The sequence below is a fragment of the Camelus ferus genome, chromosome X (genome assembly GCF_009834535.1).
Source record: "Camelus ferus isolate YT-003-E chromosome X, BCGSAC_Cfer_1.0, whole genome shotgun sequence".
In the NCBI taxonomy this organism is placed as follows: domain Eukaryota; kingdom Metazoa; phylum Chordata; class Mammalia; order Artiodactyla; family Camelidae; genus Camelus; species Camelus ferus.
In genome coordinates, this window is record NC_045732.1 from 101,623,576 (window position 1) to 101,647,410 (window position 23,835).

General features: G+C 33.9%; 1 pseudogene; it reads right to left on the reverse strand.

Annotated features, from left to right (window-relative positions):
• Positions 1–21,514: 21,514 nt before the first annotated feature.
• On the reverse strand, positions 21,515–23,409 carry LOC116661911 (annotated as a pseudogene).
• Positions 23,410–23,835: the final 426 nt, after the last annotated feature.

A 23,835-nucleotide genomic window follows, 5' to 3' on the forward strand; every position in this document is an offset into this window, starting at 1 on the left:
TTAAAGATTTTTTTAAAGGCAGATTCTATCTTTCTTCTACTAAACAGTTTGTTCAAGTTAACTGTTTCTCCTTATCTCTGTCTCATTCTAGACATGTGTCTATTTCTTCTAAGTTGTCCAGATTATTATCATGAAAATGTTGACCAAATGATCCCTTTTTTGTATATCAGAGATAACAATTGTTGTTTCTCTTCTTGTATTTCTTAATTTATTCTTCTGGAGCATCCCTGTTTTCTACAAGATGCACTTGGCAAGAGGTTTTTTGCTTTTGCTTATCTTAAAAAGAAAAAAAAAACCAAATAGCATTGATTTTTCTACTGTTTGGCATAGTTTTTTTTTTCTCTAAATTATATTTATGCCTGTAATATTTAGGAATATATTTTTCTTTTTTTTAATCTTTTTTTATTGATTTACAATCATTTTACAAAGTTGCCTCAAATTCCAGTCTAGAGAGAAATTTTTCAATTACAGTGAACATATATAATTTTGTTGTCACATTTTTTCTCTGTGAGCTGCCATAAGAACTTTTATATATTTCCCTGCAATATAAAGTAAAATCTTGATTATCTATTCTACAATTTTGGCATCCCAATCTATCTCTCCCAAACCCACACAAACTTGGCAACCAGAACCTTATAGTCTATGTCTGAGAGTGTATTTCTGTTTTGAATTTATGCTTCTTTTGTTTCATTTCATATTGTTTTTATATTTCACATATGAGCGATATCATATGGTATTTTTCTTTCTCTTTCTGGCCTACTTCACTTAGAATGACATTCTCCAGGAGCATCTATGTCACTGAAAATGGAATTATGTGGTCGGTTTATATGTCTGAGCAGTATTCCATTGTAAAACTATACTGCCTCTTTTTTATCCAGTCATCTTTTGATGGACATTTAGATTGCTTCCATGTCTTGTCTATTGTAAATAGTGCTGGCTATGAACATTGGCATGCAGGTGTTATCTTGAAGTAGGGTTCCTTCTGGATTTATGACCAGGAGTGGGATTCCTGGGTCATATGATAAGTCTTATCCTAGGCTTTTGAGGAATCTCCATCCTGTTTTCCACAGTGGCTGCACCAAGCTGCATTCCCACCAGCAGTGTAGGAGGGTTCCCTATACACCACAGCCTCTCCAGCATTTGTCATTTGTTGATTATTGAATGACAGCCATTCTGACTGGTGTGAGGTGTTACCTCATTGTACTTTTGATTTGCATTTCTCTGATAATCAGTGATATTGAGCATTTTTTGATGTGCCTGTTGATCATCTGTATGTCTTCCTTGGAGAATTGCTTGGTTAATTCTTCTGCCCATATTTGGATTGGGTTGTTTGTATTTTCTTATTCAGCTGGATGAGTGCTTGTATCTGTAGATCAAACCTTTGTTGGTGTCATTTGAAAATTTTTCTTCCCATTCCGTAGGTTGTCTTTTTTTTTTTACTTCTGGTTTGCTTACTGTGTAGAGACCTGCAAGTTTCATTAGGTATCATTTGTTTCTTCTTGCTTTTATTTCTTGTATGAGAAAATTTTTGAGATATATGTCAGATAATATTATGCCCATATTTTCCTCTAGAAGGTTTATTGTATTTTGTCTTATGTTTAATTCTTTGATCCATTCTGAGTTTATTTTTGTGCCTGGTGTAAGGGAGAGTTCTAGCTTCATTGATTTACATACTGCTGTCCAGCTTTCACAACACCATTTGCTGAAGAGACTGTCTCTATTCCATTGTATATTCTTTCCTCCTTTGTTGAAGATTAATTGACCAAAAGTTTGTGGGTTCATTTCTGGGTTCTCTATTCTGTTCCATTGGCCTATATGTCTGTTTTTTTACCAATACAGTGCTGTCATGTTGACTGTAGCTCTATAGTATTATCTGAGTTCGTAGCATAAAGAAATGTCACTGATTTTTGAACGTGAATCTTGTAACCTTCTACGTTGCTGTATTTTTGATCACCTGTAGTATTTTTTGTGTGGATCTTGTAGGTTTTTCTAAATATAGTAACATGTCATCTGCGTATAGTGAGAATTTTACCTCTTACTTTCCAACATGGATCCCTTTTTCTTCTCTCTCTTCTTTGATTGCTATGGCTAGGACTTCCAAGACAATGTTGAGAAGCAGTAGTGATAGTGTGCAACCTTGTATTGTCCCAGATTTTAGTGGGAAGATTTTGACTTTCTCACTGTTGACTGTTATGCTGGCTGTAGATTTGTTATATATAGCTTTATGATGTTGAGTTATGTATCTTCTATGCCCACTTTGGTGAGCGTTTTTATCATACATGGGTGCTGAAATTTATCAAATGCTTTTCCTTCACCTATTGAGATGATCATGAGGTTTTGGCCCTTTTTCGTGTTAATGTGATATATTATACTGACTGAATTGCATATGTTGAACCACCCCTGTGTCCCTTGGATGAACCCCATTTGGTTAGGATGTATAATCTTTTATATGTGTTGTTGGATTCTATTTGCTACTATTATGGTGAGGATACTGGCATCAAGCTCATCAGTCATATTGGCCTATAATTCTCTTTTCTGGTATTGTCTTTGCCTGTTTGTGGTATCAGGGTGATTGTGGCTTCATGGAATGACTTTGTGAGTATTCCCTCCTTTTCAATCTTATGGAAGAGTTTGAGAAAGGCTTGTATGAGTTCTTCTTAGTATGTTTGGTAGAATTCCGCAGTGAAGCCATCCTGGTCCTGGACTGTTATTTGTAGGGAGGTATTATATTGCTATTTTGATTTCATTTCTAGTGATCTGTTTGTTCAAGGGATCAGTTTTTTCTTGATTCAGTCTTGGTGGACAGTATGTTTCCAGAAACTTTTCCATTTTCTCTAGATTATCCAGTTTGTTTCCATGGAGCTTTTCATAATATTCCTGTATGATATTCTGTGTTTCTATTTTATTTGTTGTAATTTCTTCATTCTCCTTTCTTATTTTGCTACTTTGTGCTCTCTCTCTTTCCTTCTGTTTGAGTTGGCCAGAAGTTTTTCGATTTTTCTTACTTTTTCAAAAATCCTGCTTTTGGACTGGTTGATTTTTTTCCTATGTTCTTTGTAAACTCCATTTTATTTATTTCCACCACAATATTTATAATTTCCTTCCGCTGCTACGTTTTGGGCTTTTTCATTCTTCCCTTTCCAGTTCATTCAGCTGGTGGGTTAAATTGTTTATTCGTGATTGTTCTTTTTTGAGGAAGGCCAGTATCTCTATAAACTCCCCTCTTAGCACTGCTTTTCCAGTGTCCCATAAGTTTTCTGTGGTTTGGCATTCATTTTCTTTTATCTCAAGGTATTATTTTTTTCATTTCAGCTTTAATTTCTTCATAGACCCATTGGTTTTTAAAAACATATTGTTTAATCTCCATGTTTTCCTTTAGTTCTCCTTTGTTTCTCTGTTGCTGATTTCTAGCTTTATGCCATTGTGGTCAGTAAAGATGCTCGAGGTAATTTCTATCTTCTTAAAATTATTGAGGATTCTTTTGAGCCCAAGTACATGATCAAATCTGGAAAATGTTCCATGTGCCCTTGAAAAGAAAGTATATCCTATTTTGGGTGGGTGGCAATGTTTTGAAATTATCCACAAAATCTGATATTTCTTTTTTATTATTTAATTTCTTTGTTGCCTTATTTATTTTCTGTCTCAGTGATCTGTCCAGTGATGTTAATGCAGTGTTGAAATCTCCAACTATGATTCTATTCCTATCACTATCCCCCTTTATGTGTGTTAGTAATTATTTTATGTACTTAGGTGCTCCTCTATTTGTTGCATATGTATTAATGATTGTACTATCCTCATCTTGGATCACTCCTTTAATCATTATAAAATGTCCTTCTTTTTCTTTATGAACTTTGTTTTAAACTCTATTTTGTCTGAGATCAGTACAGCAACAACTGATTTTCTGGCTTTTACATTTGTATGGAATACCGTTTTCCATCCTTTCGCTCTCAATCTATATGTGTCCTTCTCCCTGAAGTGTGTCTCTTCTATGCAGCATATTTATGTTTCTTACCTTATTATCCAGCCTGCCAGTCTATGTCTTTCGACTGGAGCATTTAGTCCATTCACATTTGCAGTAATTGATGATAGGTTTGTGTTTATTGCCACTTTGACCTTATCTTTGCAGTTCATTTGGTATTTCCTCTTTGTTCCTTTCATCTTCCTTTTATGGTTTGGTAATTTTCCTTTGTATTATCATGAATTTTATTTAGTTTCAGTGACTCCCTGATAACTATTTGTCTTGTTGTTACCATTTATTTAAGTCTATTAGCCCATTACTATAACTGATTTTATTAAACTGACAGTAACATGATCTGAAACCCATCTACAGGGAACAAAAAATTTTAAAAGGAAAGACAAAAAAAAATTCTGTAATTTCCTGCCTCCCTCTCATAATATCAATTATTTGTATGTCTTATTTTATAATTTTGTGTTTATTTTATTTGTAATTCTTGAGTTATCACCTTTCCAGCTGTGAGTATCAAATTTCTGAAGCATTCTGCTGCTTTTCTATTTACAGTAGAAATTTCAATATTTCTTTTAGCATGGGTTTAGTGTTGCTAAACTCTTGTAACATTTTTTGTCTGTGAAATTCTTTATGTCTCCTTCTATCATAAAGGATAGCCTTGTTGACTAAAGTATCTTTGAGCATATCTTTTTGTTCATTTAGGACTTTGAATATATCTTGCCACTCCCTTCTGGCCTGTAGTGTTTGTGTAGAGAGATCAGCTGAGGTCCTTATGGGGGTTCCCATGTAACTCACTCTTTGCTTTTCTCTTGCTGCCTTTATTATCATTTCTTTATCCTTGACTCTGGCCATCTTGATAATATGTCTTGGTGAGGGTGTATTTATGTCTTCCTGTTTGGGACACTGTGAGCTTACTGTACTTGGATATCTGATTCCTCCTTTAAGTTTGTGAAGCTCTCAGTCATGAATTCTTCAAATACCTTTGCAATCCCCTTTGATCTTTCTTCCCCTTCTGGGACTTCTATCATGGTATGATTGGCATGCTTTATATTATTCCATAGGTCCCTTATGTTTTTTCATTTGTTTCTGGTTGTTTATCTTGCAGCTCTTCTGATTGGGTGCTTTCTATTGTCATGTCTCCTAAGTCACTAATTCGTTCCACTGCGTTATCTAGTCAGCATTGCACCGCCTTTAGATCATTCCTCATCTCAGTCAATGTATTTAGCTATTCTACTAAGCTCTTCTTTATAGCTGCTATTCCATTTTTGACATACTTTATATCTTTAAACTCTATCTCTTTTATTTCCTTCAGTACTTTGATCATTCTTTTTTTTGAAATCTCCATCTCGTTGGCTATCAATGTCTATTTGAATGATCATTCTTTCAGGGGATTTCTCCTGTTCATTTAATATGGAATGCTTTCTCTCCTCCTTCATCTCGCTCCTACCTCTCTGGCACTGTGTTTTATGGATTATCAGTTTTCTACTGTCGTCCTAAAGGAGTTTATCTACCTAATGCCTATGTAGTAATATAAATAAGGAAAGAGAAAAAAGACAGAGAGATTTGAAAACTTTGAATAATGACTATGAGAAAAGCAAGTGGAAGCAGAATTTTGAAAAATAATAATAATAAAAATATTTTTAAAAAATTTCAAACGGAATAAATTGGGGTATATATAATTGTCTAAGAAGTAAAAATTAAAAGGGTAATAGAAAATGAAACAGGTAAAGACAGATTAAAAAAGGGGTGTTTTCAGTGTCCTCCTGGAGACTGTGTGCTTTTAATGTGAAGTCTTTCTGCCTTCGTCCTGTTTTGGAAGCTCAGCTTGCTGTTTCCAGAGGCTCTCCATTGGAGCCCTCATCTGTGCTGTTCCCAGTGCCTGTAGGCAAGGAGATCGCACATACATCCAACAGTGGATAGGTGCAGCTCTCCTTTACTGTGGGCTGGCTTGCCACTTCCCTGCCCGATGCTGCAGTCAGATGTTGCAGACTGACCAGGCAGGAATTGGCCCCATGCCCTCTCCCAGCACCATAGTCAGGGGCTGCATTCCTGCCTAAAAAGGTGGGGGGCCACCCATCCCCTCAGGGTGCCAGTCACTCCACTGCTCTGTGTCACTATGCACTCTGCCTCAGGTTTCCACCAAGGAGGTGGGCTCAGAGAAGACTGAAGAACAGCCCTGTGGCTGGTCTGGGACAAAACACAGCTCCTTCTTTGTCTTGGTGGAGCAAGTTCTCTGAGGAACCAGGATAGAAAGATCCTATCTTCCTAGGGCTGTAGACAAGTACCATGTGGCCATTTGGGCTGCTAAGTCTTGAGGTGTGGGTGTAGGTTTAGCCCCCACAGCCACCTGGGTGCAAAGCACCAGAGGGTATGGTGGCTGTGAATGAGCCCCACCTCTCTTCAACAAGAAACTTTTGTGGATTTTCAGAGATGGGTTATGTACCCTTCCACCCCAGGGTACATCTTCCCAGTTGTTTTATGGAGAGCTCAGTTTGTTCTGCCCTGTGCACCCACAGCCATGGCACACAGCCCCCTGCATTCCCCTGGGTGGCCTCAGTGCAGCCATCCCCATCTTCCACCAAGCTACAGCAGCATGGCCCTGCCCCCAGATGCTGTGCTGCATCTTGGGCTGGGTAGCACAGGGACCCTCTTTGCCTGTTTAAATTAGTTCTGTCAGTCAAATGATACTCTGTACAGATCCAAGCCTTGGAGTCTCCCCCTCCATCCTACTGGCCTCTCAGTTGCAGAGGTGAGACTCCATGAATGAGTGCCAGTCCTTTCCTGCTCCCTCCCCGTGGGGCCTGTCCAACTCTGTTTTGACTTTTCTTCTTTCTTTATTCCTTTTCTCCTACTAGATTTTTGGCATCTTTATCTTTTGAGATGAACAATGATCCTTCAGGGTTCTGCAGGTTCACTGGTTCACTGAGTGGGTCTGTGGGTGTGACTCTTGTTGCATTTGTAGGAAAGGGTGAGCTACGAGTGTCCTTCTACTCCATCTTCTTGGCCTTCTGCCAAAAAAGACTCACTTTATGGAGGAAGTTATACATAGCGTGGAAATAGATGGAGAATTTATTTCATGGAAATGACAAGAAAGTGCAGATTGCAATGCTCAATTCATAAAAAATATGTTTCAAAACAAGGGCCACAATGAAAGTTTAAAATGAGATGATATAAAGAAAAAGAGATCAATATAAAAATAAGGTATTACACTCATTAAACTATATATGGATCCAACACCGTAGATTCTAAATATAAAAAGAAATATTAGTAGACATTAGGGAATTAATTCATTATAAAACAATAATAGTAGACTAGTTTAACACCTCACTATTCTGATGGAAAGATCATCCAGAAAGAATATCTGTAAGGAAACAGAGGTCTTAATAGCATATTAGATCATTTCATCCTATCTCAGTTATTGGACACTGTATCAGAAAAGCAGAACACATAAACTTTTCAAGTGTGCACACAACGTTTTCTAAGGAATTAATCACATATTATGTCATGAAAAGAGCCTCAGAAAATTTAAGCAAATTTAGATTTCAGCAAGTATTTTTCCATACACAAAAGTATGAAACTATGCATCAACCCTAGGAAGAAGAACACCAAAATCATGAACATGAGATTAAACCACATCCTTTAAAAAAATAATAATTGGTCAATGATGAAATCTAAGAGGTAATAAATCATACCTGGGAGCAAACTACAATGAAAACACAGCTTCATAAAGTGTATGTGATGCAGCAAAGACATATCTAAGAGGGAAGTTTAGAACAATTAAGGCCTTCTACAAAAAACAAGAAATAACTCACACAAAGGATGAAGCTTACCTCCCATAATAACTAACAATAAGAAAAAACAGAACCCAAAGGCAGTAGGATGAGAAATCTTTAACAATTAGGTTGAAAATAAATAACATAAAAATTAAAAACTAAATTAAACATCATAAAAACAAGAGCTTCTTTTTTCTTAAAACTATTAAGAAATTGATAAGCATTTTGCCAGGCTTATCAAGAAATACAGAGTGGACCCAAACAAAATAAGAAATGAAACAGTAGAAATAACATCTGATATTACAGAAATACAAAAAAGATTATGAAATTTGTATGAGCAGTAACATGACAACAAACTGGATGATCAAAAAGTAATGCACAAATTTCTAGAAACATACAGGCTGCCAACACTGAATAAAGAGAAAACTGAACACTTAAAAACAGCAATCAGTATAAGTTAAATTAAATCTATAATTTTAAAAAGACCCCTTCAACAAAATGCCTGGATGCCTTCATTTAAACTTCTTTCCCCCAAACTATTTCAAAAAATGAAGGAGGAAGGAAAATTACCAAAGTTATTCTATGAGACCACCATTACCCTGATAACAAATCCAGTCAAAGACATTACAAAAAAAAAAATGAAAGCCAATATCCTTGATGAATATACATTCAAAACTCCTCAATAAAACATCAACAAATTAATCCAGCAATACATAGAAAGGATTACACATGATTATCAGTTGGATTCCTTCCAGAGTCACAAGGATGGTTCAACATACACAAATCAATCAGCATGTTACATATCTAATAAAGAAGGACAAAATTCACAGGACCATGTCAATAAACACAGAAAAAGTATTTGACAAAATTCAACATTCATTCATGATCAGAACAATTATGAAAGTGAGTACAATGGGAACATCTCTCAACATATTATAGGACATTTATAACAACTTATAATACTCAGTGGGAAAAGCAGAAAGCCTTCTAGGTATATTCAGGAACATGACAAGCATTCCTACTCTCAGCACTTCTGTTTAATTGTAATAGAAGAAAGGAAAAGAAAAAGAAGAAAAAGAAAGGCAAAATGGAAAGAAAGAGACAAAATTGTCACCAATACTGATGACATAACAATCTACATAGAGAGTCCTAAGGGCTCCACACAGACTGTTATGAACAATAAATAATTTCAACAAGGGAGCAGGGGACAAGATAAATGTAAAGAAGTCTTGCATTTCTACACATTAATCATGAGATACCATAAATTTTATATTGAAAGCAATACTATTTAAAATTCATCCCCCCAAATATCTTGGAATAAATGTAACCACATATGTGAAAGTTCTACACACTGAAAATTCTAAAACATTGACAAAGAATTTAAAAATGATTAAGAGAAATGGAATGGTGCCTTGTGTTCTTGGATTGAAAGGGTTAATATTGCAAACATGACCGTACTGCACAAAGAAACCTACAGATTTAGTGCAATTCCTGTTACAAAGCTGTAGTATTTTAAACACAACTAGAAAAAAATAATTCTAAGTATTACATGAAACCATTAAAAATTGCTAAAAAGATCTTGAGATGAAACAAAAATTCTGGAGCTATAACCCTCCCAGACACTTTACTATACTACAAACCTACAGTAATAAAAACAGCATCGCATTGGCACACAGGTATAGTCAATACAAAGAGATAGAGAGCCTAGAAATAATTCCACAAACCTATGATCTATGAATCTATGATAAAAGAGGCAAGAGTACACAGTGGAGAAAAGACTGTCTCTTCAATGGATGGTGTTGGGAAAGCTGGACATCTATATGTAAAACAGTGAAATTAGAGCATTCCCTGACATCATATACAAAAATAAACTCCAAGTGTTTTAAGGACATAAATGTAAGACCTGATATTTCTAAAACTGCTAGAAGGGAATATAGGTGATACAATATTTGATATATATCATAGGAATATTTTCTTATATCAGTCTCCTAAAGCAAAAGAAATAAAGGCAAAAATAAGCAAGTGGGACCTAAACAAACTTGAAAACTTCTGCACAGCTAAGGACACTATCAATGAAGTGAACATTGCCTGTGTAACTGGAGAACAGTTTTGCAAACAATGCAAGTGACAAGGGGTTAATAGATGTAGATTAATAGATGTAACATGGATTTAAGTTACACAACTAAATGTGAAAAACAAAAACCCAATCAAAAAAAGAGCAGAGCACCTGAATTAATATTTTTCCAAAGAAAACATACAGATGAGTAACAGGTAAGTGATAAAAATGCTCAACATTACTAATTATTATGTAATTGCAAATCAAAACCACAATGAGTTATCACTTCACACTGGTCAAATGGAGATTATCAAAAGTACAAATAGTAGTGTTGGAGAGGATGTGGAAGAAATAAGGCTCTTGTGTACTCCTGGTAGGAATGTAATTTGGTACAACTTCTATGGAAAAAGTATTCAGATTTCTTTAAAAACTAAAAAGGGAACTACTATATGACCCATTAATACCTCTCCTAGGACAAATCTGGGGAAAATCCCTAAATTGAGGAGAAACTATGTTCACAAAAGCACGGTTTATAAATGCAAGAGAGTGAAGCAATCTAAGAGTCCACAATAGACTATTGACTTAAGAAGATATGATTATTCTATAAATATGCAAAGCAATATTCCTCACCTATGAGAAATTTTAAAACATTGCTATTTCAAAATCACGAATGGGTCTAGTAAATATTATGCTTAGTGAAGTAACTTAGAGAAAGACTAAAGTATATAATATAATTTATATGTGGAATCTAAAGAATAACAAATATCTGTGTAAATCTATCTATAGCAATCAATCGATAGATGACGGATAAATAGATACAAAGATAGACAGATATATGATAGAAATATAGATAAATAGATAGATAGATAGAGAAATAGAGAGATAGAAAGATAGAGAGATTGACAGATTAGATAGACAAGACTGAAGCATACTCAAAGATATGGGAAAAAATTTATGTTTACCAAAGAGGAATGGAAAGTCATTTTAATGGTAGGACATTGACACATACAATGTAGTACACATAAAGGAGATAAGCAACAAGGATAATTTGTAGAGATCAGGGAATTATACACAATAACTTATAATAATGGTATGTTACAATTATTGTAATGACTTGTAATAATTTATAATGCAATGTAATCAACAAAGCGGTTGGAATCAACATGCTGTACATCTCAAGCTACACAATATACTACACCTAGTGTACTTCATTTAAAATGTAACATCTCATGTATAAAGAAGTCCTTTTTCCTCTCATAGCATCTTCTTTTAATGTTGTTTTATATTTGCTTTTTACCTTTTCTGATTACTGTCTGAAATTATTTATTTTAATTTTGTGAGTATGTTACCAGATTGATATATCAATGTTTATTGCCCCTGATTTCCTATTTTTCTCTCTTTAATCCATAAAGTATAGCAGCATTTTAAAACATACCCAAATAAACAGTTGCAGCTTTCTCGTGGTCTCTAATTAGCATTTTGGTCAAAGTTTGCATACTTTTGCCATTTTATTTTTCTCAGAAGAGTTGTTTTCTACATCTCTTGTAAGGTGACTCGGTTTTGTTTTACATCTCATTCAGGTTTTGTTTGGTAAAGTCTTTATTTTCACTTTGTATCTAAGTGATAATTGTGCAAAGTAGAGTATTTTGGGGTGAGAGATTTCCTATGTCATTAGTTTGAAAATGTCATTTTATTTACCCTTGGCCTATATTTTCTGCTGAGAAATCTGCAGATAGCCTAATGGGGGTTCCTTTGTAGATTATCATAACTTTTTTCGCTGCCTTTAAAATTTTACTATGTCATTGACTTGTCAATTTGCATATGGGGTATCTTGAAGAAGGTCTCTTTGAATTAAAGTTATTGATGTTTTGTTGGCTCATGTACTTGTCTATCAGTTCCTTACCCAGGTTAGGGAAATTATCGACTATTACTTCATTAAATAAACCATAATATGCCTTCTACCATTCTTCACCCTCCAGGATTTGACTCTAATGTGCACTTCCTGATTAAGTCTGATGGCTATTATAGAATTTCTTCACTTTTTAATACCTTGTATCTCTGCCCTATCCTATCATTTCTAGTTTTGTATTGGTGAGTTTGATAATCTCACTTCCACAAAGACAGTCTACTTCCAATGCTTTGTTTTGCATTATTCATCTCATTTATTAAGTTCTTCTGGTCCTCCAATAATGTTTTGTTAGTTTATAGTTTCAGACTCTTTGGTAATGTACTACTTATCATCATTTAATTTATTCCTGAGTTCTCTAAACTGTTTTCTGAGTTTTGTTTTTTTGTATTGAGTTTCTGTATGATACATATTTTGAATTCTCTATTAGTCATATGGCAATATACCTTGACTTTAAGTTTGTTTGCTTCATGGTTCACACATTCTGTGTGTGTGTGTGTGTGTTTGTGTGTGTGTGTGTCTGTGTATCTCTGTATGTGCATGCCATAAAATGTTACTGTGATTGGTCATGATATTTTAAATTATTGCTCTGATGACACTAAATAACAGAATGGGTGCTCGAGTCCTTGCTTTTGTTTTCTGGTAGTTTGCAATATTGCACAATTTTTGGTTTTACTTGCCTGAGCTACCTCTCATAATATTTCAAAATGGCACTTTCCAGTCACTACTGTCTGGATAAAAGATGTGCTTTCATTGTCACTTCCTAGACTTTTCTGGTAGTTAATATCACTCTTGTCACTGGGATGGGGAACCCTTCCTTTTATCTGATATCCCTTGAGACTCAGTGTACACTTTGAGGTAAGGTGTAAAGACAGGTGGGTATTTGGAATCAGGCAAGTGCCTTTGCCATGTCCAGTGTTGCAAGGTACCTTGTCTCCACCACTGTGAATGGGGAGTAGGGACAGTGTCATGAATGTCTGAGTGTCTGAAAGATGGAATTTCTCTCTCCATTGTGGCTCCCTCCTAGTTATCTTTGACCATGAGTACTGGTGCAGTTGGAGGCCGAAGTTTTGTGAACCACTGAGACCCAGTTTCTACTGGGTTCTCTGAAACTGTGGGCTCAGATACCCTAGTCAGTGAGCCTTGGTTGCACGCACCAAATCAGTTCTTCCCTCAATTCAGCTTCCTTTATGTGTTTTAGTACACCAAACTTCAGCTGTACACATGTGTTCTGGAGTATTGTTTTGTGTTGTAGTTATTTTCATTGAGATGTGAACGTTTTACTGTCTGTAGATTTTAGGGGAGAGACAAAAATAGTTTAAACTTATGTCACTTTTTTAAAAGAATATACTTTTTCATTTAAAAGCTTAAATTCTTCTAAGGACATTATAAGAACAGTAAAGAAACTGAACAAATCACCTCCCTTAATATCATAGTACTACAAAATATTTTTCAGTTTTTCCTGGGTTCTTTTCTTCAAAGTTTTTCCCACATGCATGCACATTTTCCTATAATATAAGCCTTTAATCTCTTTTAAATCATTTAAAGTATTAAAATACATCTCTGTTCTGTAAATGTAGCCCTGTTGCTTCTCTAATTTATAACTAGTAACTTGCATATTTCTGTCTTCTCAATCCTTCTTCCCTGTCCCCACAGGAAAGAACTACTTGGTACACTACACATATCTATGTGAGTCTGTTTCTGTTTTTTTATGATTATTTCTCTTATATTTTTAGTTCCCTCATGTAAGTGATAACATAGAGTGTTTTTCTGTGTATGTCTTATTTTCCTGTGTGCAACACGCTGTGGGTCCAGTCACTTTGTTCCAAATGGCAGAATTTTATTTTTTGTTATGACTAAGTATTTATTATATTATATATATCTCACATCACCTTCAGCCAATCATCTGTTTTTGGGCAGTTGAGTTGTGCTTCTATCCTTGGCTATTATAAATGTTGATGTTAAGAACATTGGGGGTAATATATTCTTTAAAGTAACTGTTTTCATTTTTTTCAGATTTATACCAAAAACTGGAATTGCTGCAGCATATAATGCTTCTATTTCTTGTTTTCTGAACCCTGTCCACACTTTTATAATAGTGGATGCATCAATTTATATTTCCACCAACTGTGTACCTGGGTTCTCTTTTCTTGACATTTCTATAAATGTTTGTCATTTGTAGACATTTTGTTAATAGCCATTTTGGTTGCTGTGAGGTTACATTTCATTCTGGTTTTTATTTATGTTTCCTAATGAATAGCAACGTTATGTATCTTTTTATGTGGATGAAAATCATCCCCATTCTGAGTTTGAAGTTTTCATGAAGGTCCTTCCACTATTTTCAAGTTGTGTTCTTTGTTTTTTAAATATTGAGTCTAATATGCTATATAGATATTATGGATATTAACACCTTGTTGATCTCTTCTCAAATTTTTCCTACTATTCTGTGTGTTCTCATATGTCTTGTTGAATGTTTCCTTTCCTCTGCAATAGGTTTTGCACTTCACATTTATTGAACAAGCAGAACCCCTGTATCACATAGTACATCTATATTTCCTCAGTAAACTAAAAAGTTTTATTCTTAGTTTTCTTTTTACTTCTTTTTTTTTTAATTAGGAGACACATCAAAAATAAATATTGCTATGATTTACCTCAAAGTCAGTTCTGCTCATGTTCTTGGATACAAATTGTGTAGTTTCAAGTTATACATTTAGGAAATTAATCCATTTTTATCTTTGTTTAGATACTATGGAAGGAAGTGCCCTTACATCTTCTTTTTACATGTACTGTCCACTTTTCCCAGAACTACTTGTTGAAGAGACTGCCTTTTTTCCATTGTATATGTTGCCTCCTTCATTGTAGGCTAATTAACCATATGTGTGTGGGTTTATTTTAGGAAACTTTATTTTGTTCCATTAATTCATGTGTCTTTTTAGTGCCATATATTGATGTTTGGATTACTGTAGCTTTGTAGTATGTTCTAATGTCAAGGAGGATAATACCCACAACTTTGTTCATTTTTCAAAGATAATTTTAGAAAATTTTGGTCTTTTATATTTTTGTATAAATTTTATTATTTGTCTCCTTGTTTTGTGAAGAAACTTATGGATTCTATCAGACTACAAGTTTTCTAAAAAAAATAACAGAAAAATTTTAAAATGTGGGGGATAAATCATACAATATTAAACAACCAATGGATTGCTGTATAAATCAAAGACAAAATATATAAAGAAAATTGGCAACAAAAACAAAGTTCATGGGGTATAGCAAAAGCAGTATTAATAGGAAAGTTTATAGCAAAATAATCCCACTTATACAAATAAGAAACATCTCTCTCCTATAACATAATCCTGTAACCAAATGATGTAGCAAAATATTAAACAAACTTGTTAGTAGAAAGAAAGACAGCTGAAAGGTCAGCACATCAATAAATAAAATAAAGATTAAAAATATAAACATTTAATCAAACTAAATAATGGTTTTTGAAAGATAAAGAAAGTTGATAAACTTTAACCTGACTCATGAGCAAACAATAGAGTACAGATAAATAAGCTCAGAAATAAATGAGAAGTTACTACTTATATCATAGAAATACAAAGCATCATAATAGTATACAACTAATTATATGTCAATAAAATGGAAACCCTAGAAGAAATGGACAATTTTTTTGAAAGACTTAATCTCCAGGATGGAATGAGAAATACAAAATATGTAGAGATTACTATTAATGAAATTGAATAAGTAATTAAACAAAATCTCCCAAGAAACAAAATTCCAGGCCTAGACAGCTTCACAGGTGACTTCTGCCAAACATTTAGAGAAGAGCTATCACCTATTGTTCTCAGAGTATTTCAAAACTTTGCAGATGAAGGATTCCTACCCCAGCTTTCTGTATCACACTAATACTAAAACTGGAGCAAATACCTCAAAAAGTTACAGGTTAAATATTACTGATAAGCATAGATTCAAAAATCATCACTAAAATGTTAGCAAGCCAAACAATACATTAAAAGGATTATACAAAATGATTAAGTCCATTTCATTCCAGGGATGCCAAAGTGATTCAATACCTACAAAGAAATCAATATGATACATCACACTAAGAAACTGAAGAATAAAAATTTTATGGTCACCTCAGTAGTATCATAAAATATTTTGACAAAATCAGTATATATTTATGATTATATTTCTCCTCAAATTGGGCATGAGGAAATATACCTCAACACAGTTAAGGTCATATATGACAAGACCTCAGGTAACATGACACTCACTGATTAAAAGTTGAAAGCATCTCCTGTAAGAGCAGCAAGAATACAATAATGCTCACCCTTACCAGTTATATTCAATATAGTATTGGAAATTCCAGCCATAGCTATCCAAAATAAAAGCAAATAAAATATAGCTATTTAAGAAAATGAGAAAAAGTATCTGTTTGCAGAGGACATACTTTAAACAGAAATCCTAAAGATGGCACCACAAAACTATTAGGGTTTATCAATGCATTTGGTAAAATTTTTGAATGGAAAATTAATATACAGAAATCTTGCATTTCTACAACTAACAAGCTAGAAGATAGAGAAAGTGACAGAACTGTCTCATTTACAGTTGCATTACAAAAAAGAAAATATCTAGAAATGTATCCAACCAAAGAGGTAAAAACCTGTACTTAGAAAACTATAAAATATTTATAAATAAATTGAAGTTAATGCAAACAGACGAAAGGATATACTGTGTTCATAGATTAGGAAAAAAATATTGTTTAAATGACAGTACTAAGCAAGAAAATACACAAATAAAATTCAGTGCCTATAAAAATACCAAGGGCGTTTTCAGACACTTACAATAAATAATTCCAAAATTTACATATAAACACAAAAGAGTTGAAATCACTAAAAAAAAAAAAAAGAAAAAAGAAAAAAACAAACAAAAAACAAAAACAATATTGAAAAAGAACAAAGAGGATGTATCACTGTCCTTGATTTTAAACTAGAATACAAAGCTACAATAATAAAAAGAATATGGTAAAGTCATGAAACAAACAGAATACTGGAACACAACAGAGTGCATAAAAATTAAATCAGAAAATTATGGTCATTTAGCCCATTACAAAAAATGAATATACACTTGGGAAAGATAACCAACAGGCATATGAAAACGTGCAACAACACTAACCATCAGAAAAATGCAAGTCCAAAACAAAATGAGATTTTATGTCAGACCTGTCAGAATGTCTATTATCAAAAAGATAACAAATATAACTATTGTTGAGGATTTAAGAAAAAGACCCTGATGCAGTGCTGGAGAGAATGTAAATTTGTGCTGCCACGGTGGAAAAGAGTATGGAGTTTTATCTAAAAATAAAAAATGAAATATGATCCACAAATTCCATATCTGCATACTTATTCCAAGAAGATAAAAACACTAATCAGAAAAGATTAATTCAACCCTATATTCAATGCAGTATTATTTACAATAGCCACGAAATAGAAGCAAATTAATTGCTCATCAATAGATGATGGATAAAGATGTGTGTTTATAGTATATATATATATATATATATATATATACCCATCTATTAACTACAGATTTATCTATATTTATAGATAGATAGATAGATGCACACACACACATAAAGATACAATGGGTTATTACTCAGCTATACAAAGAATGATTTCTTTCATTTGCAACAAATGAGTAGAAAAAGAAGGTACTATGATAAGTGAAATATGTCAGATAGAGAAAGACAAATCTTAATGATTTTACTCACATTGGGAATTTAAAACAAATGAACATAACATTATACAAAAGGAGTTATAGATATAGAAAGAAACAGGTTGTTCACAAGAAGGAGGGAAATAGGGTGAGGAAAAAGAAATAGATGAGGAAACTTAAGAGAGAAAATTTTCCAGTTGCAAAAAATGAGCCACAGACAAGTAATGTACTGTATGGGGAATAGTCAATAACTATGAAATATCTTAAAATAGCAACATATCATAACTAGATTTATTTTGCTGATCAATTTGAAATGTATTAAAGATAGCAAAGAGTATGTTGTGTAAGAAAAACTAACATACTGTTATAGATTAAAGTACACTTCAAAAACAAACAAACGTTAGTATAGAAAAAAATCAGATTTGTAGTTAACGGAGGCAGGGTTTGGGAAAGGAGAATTAGATTAATGCACTCAAAAGGTACAAGCCTCAAGTCATAAAATAAATGTGTTCTACGGAGGCCAAATAGTAACATAAAAATATAATTAGAACTGCTTTATGTTATATATAAATGTTTTTAAGGGAGTAGACCTTAAGATTTCCTATCACAACCAAAAACCATATTGTATATATTTAATAATATATCTAAATGAGATAATGAATTCTCCCTAAAGTTGCTATGATATTTATTGCATGATATATGTAAGTCAAATAACTTTCCTGAGCACCTAAACTTACACAATGTTTTATGCCAATTATATGTCAGTAAAATTGGAAGGAAAAATGGAAAGGCAATGATCATTTTTTCCATGACATTTCTCATGATTGTTTTTGCAGCAAGTGACCTTGATTCATGATGTATTTATCCTAGGTAAAGATACTAATAAATAAGTGATTCTAATAAATAATACATAAAGGGACTAATAAAATTATTGTTTTCCCATGCCTTAAAGTTTCTTCATGATAACAGCCCACTGCTTCTGTAGTCATCAAAATATCACTCTGTGTATTCATCTGAGAATACCGAATGGATACAAAAGTTAACCCTGGCTGCTTTTCCTATGAGTGATAAAGTTCACTATCTCTGACTGAGGGTCTCATCTCCCTGACAGCATCTACAAGAAAGGAACGTGCTCCGTTGCTAAAAATCTCAGCATGGTAAAATCTCAGAACTCCTTCATTTCTTAACTGTTTGGCAATGAGAATGCAATACTGAAAAAGACTTGATTTTGGATAACAATGTGGTGTTTTCTCATGCTTGCATTAGGGGATGTGGGGATAATCCCTGAGATCCACAAGAAACATTCTTTCTCAAGTGCTGGGCAAAGAAGTGTAAAGGTTCTGCATTATTAGGACTGAGGACTGCTTTCAAAATTATGACTAGTCTCACTGTACTCCAGGTAGTCCAAGGAAAAAAGATTATTTCAATTTCTATGTGAACGGGAATAAGTCAGTGGTTCAGTCAGTATAAATTAGTCAAGGGGTGTTCAAAGCCAAAATAAGTTGTGTCAACAATGAGATTTAAAAGAAAAAAAAATCTTAGACATAAGCTTAATTTAAAAAGGAGGCACTGTCCTGTGCTGGGCTCTGGGTACTGGAGAATATATATACATCAGTCCAATTCAAGTGTTCAGTGGCTTTGCCCAGCATCAACCCGGGATTCAGTGAACAGGTAACAATTAGTATACTGGAAGAAATATAATCTACCTCTCCCTGATCTGAAGAAATTGTAGGCTCAGTGAAACTCTTAATTCACAGAGATCCTGCCAGATGCAGAAGAATAATTCACTGATGACTCAACTAAGACAAACTTAGTTATTGCTTAACAATCCATCTTCACACACACACACAGTGGTAGACAGATTTGTAGTATTTAGTGCGAAGAATTCAGTGGGCAGAGCTCAGAGTATAGGTTTCAAACCACCACCCAACTTTTCTACTTTTGCCAATAGTCTAGTTTTTCCCAGGTAAAAAACTACAGATGGTAGAACAAACAATATTCTTCTTTAGGATTTCTAATTTTGAAATTAAACTGTACATTTTGACTTATCAGTATAGAACTTTGTTAAGATGATCACGGTAAGACACACTCTCTGATAGGAGAGCTGGAAACTAGCTGATGAACCAGCCCAACTGAACCCCAGACTGCTAAAGTAAACAACAACATAGCCACTATCAGAGTTGAGCTGGCAAACTTAAAAGCTTCATGTTTCTGTTGTAGGAACAAACACTGCTTTCCAGACACATTTCTCCTGCTGCAAGTGGGCTCTTTTCTTCTCTTGGTAAAGGCCACATTGATTGGATGTGGCTAGAGCTTTCCTTGTTCCATTTGCCCATTTTCCAGATAATCAAAGGCTTTCTCAACTACTGGTGACACATTTTCAGGACTCAATATTACCATTCCAGTCCTATTTGCTGACACTGGCTGTATGATTGTGAGCAGTAGCCTTAGGCTCCATGACCATGCCTACAATTTTTCCAACATTTCAGGGCATTTTATGTTCTGAAAATGCTTCACCATTTATTTTAAATTAATGAGAAATAGACAAAGTCTTAAATGAGTATTTTATACTTCCTAATATTTGCAAAATTTGGTATTCTTGCATTTGAACAAATTTTTATTTCTACCACTCTCAACTCCTTCTTCTTCACACATTTTAGATTGCAATTTGGTTACTGAATATGACAACCCCAAGTAAGGAGCTACTACCTCTTAGATACTTCCTGTGAGAAGGTTAGAATGGGCTCAAGTTATGTGGGGTGTATATACCTATTTAATGTTTGTAATGGCACTCACACTTCTGGACAAAGCTCTGATTCTAAGAAGAAAATTAATTAGAAGGCAATATAGTTATTGGTATAGGGATGAGAATCAGTTATATTCAGGTGGGACAGTGAGGAAGAGACAGGAAAATATACAGAAAATGAGAATGGAATGCTTTAGGCCTCTGGAGGCCTGAATTAAGAAGAAAATAATAGTTTGTCTCCTGTACCTACCTCCAATTACTGTCTTGTGTGACTGGTCCTCGGTCTATGAAAAGAGCTAGTTTGTGGTGAAGAGTAAAGACCATAACGAAATTCTTTGAAAACCATGAAATTTTGTTGTTTCAGAAAGTAGATTTTGCTTAAATCAACATGTATTTTTCATTCACTAAATACTAAAATGCATCCTGTGGCATATGCTCTGCTTACTGTGCTGGTACCCAAGTTAGACAAGGAAAGGGGGATAGACAGAAAATATCTGGAGGAGGTCGTTTTTGTGCTGAGACTGGGAAAGTCTAAGTAGGTAAAAGGAGGACATCCTAAGTCCAAGGAAGAGCTGGAACAAAAGATGTGAGTTTGGAGTTAACCTGGTTGACAAGCATTTGCCTGGATGTATCTCCAGATACACTAAAACATAAAGATATGCCAAGGTAGTCTGATGCCAGATCTACAAATAAATGACTAAACTATGTTGTGTTTGTGGGCTTGGATTTGGAAAGGCATTAAATGCCACCCTGAAGATGTAAGCTTATTTTTGGCTGCAACATAAAAGCAACATAAAGTGTTCACAAGAAAATATAGTGTAAACTCTTCACGGGAGGAAATGAAAGCACCAATTGCAATGCTTTGAGAACAGCACAAAGAAAACCATAGATAAAATTACTTCTTAAATTATACCACATGCTGAATGTGCCATCTGAGAATACATCATGTGACCTTTATGATTCCAGGGACGTCATAAGAGAGACCATGATCCCTGGGCCAGTTCCTGCATTTATCTCCTGTTCCAACCTACTCTAACAACACTTTAATACTTTCCAGGATGAACCAGAAGCCTCTTAGTACTTTTCCATCTCTAAATATTTTAGTCTTTTTCCAAATTCTAATATTTTCTCTTCTTCCTTACCAGAAATTATTCAAATTTACTCCAATATTTTTCCATCAAATGATCATATCAATCAAATATCTCTTTTTTTCTCTAAATGGTAACTTAGTCTCCCATTTTACACTTAAATGTATTTTAAAAAAATAAGGAAAATACAGATCACATATGTTTATTATTCAAATAGGAAAATAGAAAATATTTGTATCATGTGCCAACATCAATTATTACATTTGTTATCCTGTATAATCTGGTAGTCCTCTGGCAGATCTGTTGTAATTCGTATGTCGATCATATCCTGCAGTTGGCTGATGAGTTGGCCGTGAAAGAGAGTTAGCTGATGTATCAGCTATCACTGGCACTGGAAACCATGGGTTGCACTCTGCTTGAAGTTTAGAAAAAGGACCTTCATTGGCCGATATGTTGTGATATCCATTTGGAAAAGTAGAAGGCTCCAACATCAGTCCAAGATAATTGCTCTGTTTGGGAGATAAGGTGCTGTACTGAGAATTAGAAGTTTTAGTTGTAATGAAATTCACAACATGGCCATTTTCTTCAGTGTAGCTGTTTTGTGAGTCCACATGGAAAGTGGTCAACTGATTTAAAATAGCACATTGATCCACTGCAATTTGTTCTGGTGGTCTAACTGACATTGATGATGCAGGAGAAAAATCACCTCTCATCGGGGTAGTTGTATCACCAATTATGTGGCTAGTAGAGGGCTTTCTTTTTAGAGGCATGTTTAAATTTGTAGAAGGTAAAAATGCACTTTCTCCTCTAGTGTCAAACACAAAACCAGAATTATGATTATCCAAATTACCCCCTGCTTTAAAGTGCTTCTTTTTGAAATCTTGAGCCAATGAAGATACTAGGGAATCATTTTTAATCCCAACTCTTCTTTTTATTCTCACTAAAAGCTGGAGACAGCCTCGTTTAAAATTTGGATTATGATAGAACTGCAGCTACAAACAAAGGGGAAAGATTTTAGTATTAATTTAAACAAAATACAAGACTACAATAAGACTAATCTATAAAACCTCAGATTTCATGCTTACTATACAAAGATAATATCATCAAAATATGAAAATTGCTGACTATTTTTTGAAATTCCTTCTTTGGAAAATACACATTTAAAAAGTATAGTCATCAAATTTAAAACGTTAGCATTTGCAGTAACGGTGAATGCCCCTTTTTAAAAGCAGCTTTAATACCTTTATTTAGATTTGTGATAAGATTGATAGTTGCTAGCAAAGTTTCTCATAATTTTGAATACTTAACAAACTGTCCTCATTTTTTAGAAAAAAATAAAGAATTTTAGCCTTAATAGTTTTATACAATTTTCAACATCTAGCTTTATATTTATATTATCATAGATTGATGTACAAAATAAAATTTTATAAATAAATTATAAATTGGTGACTAAAATTTCTGAATACCTTGCTTAAAACAGAGACTTCTTTTTCTTCTGCCAGAAAGTCAGCTAGAGAAGCAGATCTTTGAAAATTCTGCCGCAATTTACTAAATCCATAAAGGTTAAGCTGTCTAACTAAACTTTTCATACTTCCAGTTTCAAATATTCTGAAAGGGGCCTTTCCAAAACTTCCTTCTTAAAGACATCTTCATTGATCACTATGGAAGTTCCATTATCATCCCACCAGAAGGATTGAAATTGGTCACTCCCAACCATTTTCCAGACTTTTCTTGGAAATGTCAGAGAACAAAAATCTTTATCGTCATCTGGTTCAGAGACACAATGTGTGTAACATGGTCTTTTTATCAAGAATTCTTCACACAAAGTCTGAAAAGCATTTTCTTCAATCATAGACCTCAAATCCAAGTCCCCAGAGATTGTTTGATCACACAATGGAGATCTACAGGACTTTCCTGAAACATTTGGTCCATCTTTAGGAGACACATCTTGAATTTCTGAAGAAACATGTGCCATCTCAAATAACTTCTTCTGCAGCTCCTTTTCTATTCTGCCTGATTTTGAGCACTGCAGTTTCAAATGCTGCTTTGGCAGGCCTGCACACATAAACTGCTAGGCCATCACAGAATTTCTCAACCTGAGTAGCTGTGACATCACAAAATGACTGGTCTCCTAGCAACCCAAGTGTAACATTCAGCCAGTGTTTACTTCTCATTCATCCCGTTAAAATGAAACCTATAGAATGTTTATTTTTACAGTGTTATCTGCAAATATTATTCCCACAAAATCTTTTTAAAAAAATTAAATTTGAAGTCTATGAAACAAAACCAATCTCCTTCCTTTTGTACACAAACTTATACCAGATTGCTGAACAGAGTATAAATAATGTGCTAAATAAATAAACTAATTTTAATGATTTGGAATTTAAATTGAAGTTTGTGTAAAATCTGTACAAAAATGTTAAAACTATTTCATTATCATTTGTAATTAAAATGAAACATAATTTGATTTGGTTATGGAAGTAGATATTTATCTGTGTGCTTTACATTAATTAGCTCTATATTCAAAAATAAGCAGAATACATATCAGTTTATTTGGTATCTTAAAAATAAATGGTAAATATTTATG